Source organism: Python bivittatus, unplaced genomic scaffold (genome assembly GCF_059951505.1).
Source record: "Python bivittatus isolate LINGU-HERP-01145 unplaced genomic scaffold, Pbiv_v1 ctg000700_np1212, whole genome shotgun sequence".
NCBI lineage: Eukaryota > Metazoa > Chordata > Lepidosauria > Squamata > Pythonidae > Python > Python bivittatus.
Window position 1 is genome coordinate 57,530,509 of NW_028277098.1, and position 6,000 is coordinate 57,536,508.

Here is a 6,000-nt window from a genome sequence, read left to right on the forward strand (position 1 = left end):
AGAAACACTTCAAAAGCAGCAGCACTTTTAAAAAGCACAATTTAGCTTTCCACATTATGCCCTTAATCTTAAAACGCCATCAAGTGGAGATTGTTGGTTTCCCCCTCCAACACCAGTTCACACTGAATGTACAACACACCAACTGATCCATCATAGGCAGCAGTTATTTACTGCCTGCAGAGAAAACACAGACCTTTACACTTGTGCAGCAGATATAGTGACAAGTAGAAGTTAGTCACACTTTCTTCTGTGTTAGCAACAAAGAAATCTAGAAAAATCCACCCCGCAAAAGTGGCGTCGAGGGTAAATGGGTACCTATGTTGGACAGCTCTGCACATTGACTAGCATTGTAATTCTTCCCTTAAATGCTATCTTTAGCCTTAGCATATCATTGCTTGTTGCAGAAGGCATCCAAATGCATTTTCTTTCCAGAAAGATTAAATAATTCCAGGCTGTGCTTGCTGGGCAAAAGTTAAACAGATGATTTTGCTATTTAGTCACTGAAGCAAAAAGGTCAAAGGTTTATCATAGCCTAGAGGTGTTTGAGAGCATTATCTTTCAGGCAACAAAACATCAGAACCATTATTTTCAATTTCAGATACAGTATATACTTAAAAGTGGTGGAGAAAAAAAATCTAGTCTGAGGACAAATTAATAAAGCATCAAGGGAAAATCCAGCCACCGTGCTGTGGAGGGGGTGTGGGGTGGCAGATGAAAATTATTAATGCAATTAACTTAGAAGAGAGGTATGGAGAACAGCTGAAATAGCTCACCACCATACTGAATAACCATCTCAAAGTGCTATCACATCCAAGCACTGTCTGAATCTTATTCTATTCCTATCCCTTCTCTTCTCCTCCAATCTTTTTATATGTATTTACCAAACAAAAAGCAGCCTTCTCCACTATGCTGGCTTCATTTATTTATTTGCTTGGAAAGCAGTTTTTTTTTTTAAGTGTCTTCCTGCTGCAGCCCAAATGGAGGCAGGCTTTCTCCTCCTTGGCCCTTTCTAAAGCACCGGGGTTTAAGAAAATAAATTTTAGAAAACAATTCAATGTACATACATTATTCAAAAAATATTGAATGGGCAAAATGCAACTCTGTTTTCTTATTGGATTTAATAAGGCCTCTTTTTCTGCAGCGCTCCTTCAGTTTGCCCACCCCCCTTTATTTAGGTATTATTAAATTGACCACCTTATAAAGGGAATATTTTCCCACCTCTCCTTTCTACTCAACCCTGCAATCTCAGTGATTCAGTGCAAGTGATTACCAGGACCCTTGTGCTCATATTTCATTGCCCGACCAATCCCACTTGCAGTGCTGATATGTTCATTAGCATATCCGCAAACATCAAAGCCCTCAAACACAGCAAAGTTCTTCACATGTGGTGAGTTCTCCTGTCACTGTAGTCAAGAAGAGAGCGGGGACAATAGCTCATTACAAAGATGCACAAATGCAGAACTGCACACCTCATGCTAACTGCAAGCCTGGGGAGCTGATATTTTCTCAAAGAGTAGAGCATTACTGATCCTACAATACAATAAAATTGCCAGCAGTTCAAATTTAAAGGAGGAGGGAGATGATGGTAGGTAGGTAGGTAGGTAGGTAGGTAGGTAGATGATAGACAGACAGACAGACATATACTAATGGGATAAGAAAGTGATTTCTCAGGTAATCTCAAGGGGTCTATCCATTCACTAATATAAAGGGAAATTGAAGAACTCACCCTTAAGGATTAGGCGAAGCTCTGCAAAATTCTCTCATCTCGGTGTTCCTTTAAAAAAAAAAAAAAAAATCCACGTTACCCTAGTTCACGAAAGCTTCACTTTTCTGAGAAGCTTGGCAAGAAGCTATTTGCAGTTCCTGTGCTGCTCAATTCCTTAAGGTTTTGTGTTCTTTAAAACTCCCTCTCCCTTTCTTTCGGTCTAAAAACCAAAACGCTCACTCGTCGTCTCTTCCTTCTGTCCAAAATCAAGACGGGTGTGGGTCTTGCATACTTTAAGAAGCAGTTCGTGGAGGTGATTATACATACAGGTATATAATGTTTCATTCATTCACCTGAACGTAGCAGAATGCACCCGTTCTTCTGCGTGGAACTCAGGAAGCTTTTCCTGTGGCTGTTGCAGGTCTCCTGATTTCCTCTTACACCTCCTGATAATGAATGGATATTGTTGAGGGGTTGATTTTCTGAACCCCCTGAACACACACACACATCCGCAACATACAGCCCACGCAAGCTCTTTTTCCCGAAGTGCCTCGCTTAGGCTAGCCCCGAGGAGCTGTCCTCTGGTTATGGTGCTGAAAGAATCATCCGTTCTAGAGCCAGTCGCTAAGCTAAGAGGGAGAGAGAGACTGAGACTCTTATCCTCTCTGAATCCTGCTGAAGAAAATCTGTATTCCGGAGCCAGCAATGCTGAGGCAGGGTTTGTTTGCCGCTATACACCTTCCAGATCCAGTTGCCTTTTTCAGTTTCAAGGAAATCCTAGAATTTAACACAATGAGTAGCAGAACTCTTGCCAGCAGGGACTGAATTTGTAGTGTTAGATGAATCTCAACCTTCCTCGTCTCTCAGGGGTGAAAGCCCTCAAAAGGTTCCCTCTCTCAGCATTCAGGGATAGCAGCAAAAGGAGATTGGTCCTGGATGAAAAGATAGACACGGGGAGAAAATGAATGATTGGTGGAGGGGGGAGGTTGAATCTACCATCACGCAAAACTAAATTCAGTCTGATAACATCTGCTGAACAGCATGCACAGCAGCCAGAAAGGAGGGAGGCATGTAAGTTTTGCAGTTGGATCTGCTGCTAAGCAAAAGGCTTTGATATCTGCCAGCCTTTTAAAGAAGTAGTACACCTTGATATTACAGCAAAGGAAGCTACAAGATCCCTTGGAAGTCATGTCATTCCACATAGTTATCTTTCTATTCCACATATTAGAAAGTTTGTGTGTGTGCACTCAACTCTATATGTAGAGATTTAGTCCATGAAAATGCATATAATAATAAGCATGCTAGTCTAAGGTGCCACAAGGCTCTTTGTTACATGTACTGGAATGCAATAAAAAAAGAATGCACTCATAACCTTTCAGTACTCAAGACTCTCCTCATTTAAATTTCAAAACTTAAACGTGTAAAAATAAGTAATATGAACGAATTACATGAAGGCATGGTCACTGTTTTTAAGAGCGCAGATGATATTACAAATGTAGAATTATTCATTAGATACAGTGATATTAGCATAAACTAAGCAACTGTTGGAGGTTTTTATTATGATAACTATGACACAACCTTTAATTCTCTTTAACTTTACCAGTTTAGAAATGTACAGTACTGCCAATTGTAAAGGATCATTAAAAAATTATTAATCCTGGAGTCTGTTTAGGATTCAGTCATTAGGGAACATGAACACACTGAAAAACAATTTCCAATCATAGTTTTATTTTACCAACTATAAAATAAAGCTATATAAATCAACTTTCCCATTCTGTTTACCTAATGCCAATTGAGATTAAGGGAGTTGCAACCTAATATTTCTGTTAGGAACCAGGTTGAGGAAAGCTAATAAAAAAACCATTTCTTAGGGAACTGCAAAGGGAACTTTGTGGTCCCTTCTGAAATCTTCAGATATATGTATATGATTTGAGTAGCAAAACCATGTAATTTATGTATAATAGCACAAAGGAAAAAGAGTAGATAGATAGATAGATAGATAGATAGATAGATAGATAGATAGATAGATAGATAGATATGATAGATGATAGAGATCCATATATGCCTATATTTTTCCACAATACTATCTTACCTCATTGTAATAATAAGATTGTAAACCTCAGACTTTTACCATCAAAATACTTGTATATCATTGCATATGCCAAGACGTTCACAGCAGAGCTTTGCTATGCATTATACAGTCAAAGTTTAAAACAACAGCATGGTCAACAGAGCTCTCAATTTGTGACACATCTTATGCTAATGAAGAAACTCACTGGCAGGCCCTAGTGGCTCTGAAATAGTCACTATGACCTATTAATTAATCCAAAACAGGATCCTTTAGAAATCATCATTGAGAATGAACTACTCTAACCCATCAACATAGTGATTGATATATAAATTGGTCATGAAAATCTATCTGCAGCATGTTCAACACTGTCACCTCATCAAGGTTGATAGGCAGAGCTGGGCCAGCAACAACTGCAGTGTGCAAACATTTTCCACTGTAAAAAAAAAACCAACCAGCTTCTGTTTCTGTTTTACATTCCAGGGTAGCTGAATATTTGAACTTGGCAATTCTAAATAACATTGGTAAGACATGTCAAGCAAAGGGGATTCTGTCTTTGGGAGCAAAACATTTATCTCTCAAATCAGTAGCAGAACATTGCTTGAGGAGATTGGGCTGCATCCAGAAGACATGGAGCAAGAGAGACACAGACACCCAACGAAATCAGCAGTTAGTGCAAAGCAATTAGAAGGCAAGGAGGAGGAAGCAGGGCTGATCCCCAATGATTGTTAAATGATTGTTAACCCAGTCCCATAAAACAAAATAGTTTCTGCTCTTAAGAAGCCTGGAGTAATCACATTCCTCCTCCACTGACTCCCTACTAACACAGACCATAGATTAATGGCATTGATTGTCCCTTCGGGATTTCTCTCAACTGTTCACATTATAGCTCTCCTGTAGAAATGTAGTACATCATCAAGATTGGTTATTTCAGCTGTGATTGAAAGATAAGGAATTCCCTGGAAATTAACAACTAGCTGTGTGCAGAGAATAGAAGCAGATGTGTGAGATACATTCTGCATCATCAAGATTATTACTGTACTTATCTGAGTCAGAGCTGGCTCAAGCTATTTTGCTGCTTTAGACAAAAAATATTTCCTCCATCACCATGTTTTGTTTTACGTAGTGGGGATGGGAAACATTGTGTTTCCTCTTCAATGATTCTTCTGATTGTTGCAGCCCTTTTCTGGTTCTATGGAAGCAGTTGGACCAAAGGAAGGGACTATCACCTCTTTTCTTATATGGGGGAGGTAATGGGAATGCCATTAGAAAATGTGGCACAGTGTAATTGCCTATCAACATGCGTGTCTTAAAATGTTCCTCAGTCTGATGTCCTCTAGATGTTTTAGAATGCATGTTGTCTTGGACAATAAAACAATATAGAGGAAATCAGTTGTACAATGGTGATTGGAATTTGTTACCCCAAGAGCCAAAACAGGGATTGTTCTTCCTCCTAGATGATTTTGCAATGAGTTTAGAGCCTCTGGGATCAATCATGCTAAGCAGCTTGCCTTACTAACTCTGGTCAGGAATGTGCCTATGACTATAAATCTATTTCATTTCAGTGACACATGTTGATATCATCAAATTAATTTTTAAGAACTACCAAAACTCTCACAATTGGATAGATTTTGTTTCTTCAATTCACAGTTCTACAGTATATGCATTTTTGTATCCTGCTTCTGTAGAGGCTTTTTGTATTCCAGTTTTGCTTCTATACAACTCTTCCTAATATGTACTTTACTGAAATGCATCTACCCCAATTTACTTTTTTTTATATGCAGCTTTCTCAAATACACTCTGATGTTATATACAACTTTCATAACTAGATACTCCATGTTGTTTTGTATTTGACTTTCACAAAAAAAATACTGTTTCATACAAAAAAGTTCCAGCAAAGGAGGAATGTCAGCAGACTCCAGGCACTGTTGATCTCCATGCTACTGTATGGTGAACATTGTGTATATGAATCAGGGCGTTTTCTTTAAAAATAAATCTGTGGCAAAGTTCAGCACTTTGTTGACCCCAAGGAGAATTACCAACTGTTAGATGCTGATTTACCAAGTGGAGGTTTATCAAACAGCTACCAAATGATGGGTAGCCAAATGCTAGATTCTACCTACTAAACTCAATTCCATTCCATCTCTTCCCTTAATGGGGGAGGGGCCATGTAAAGTGCTATATATGTAAAATAATAATGCCATCAAAGAAAGTAATGCTGCAGTTG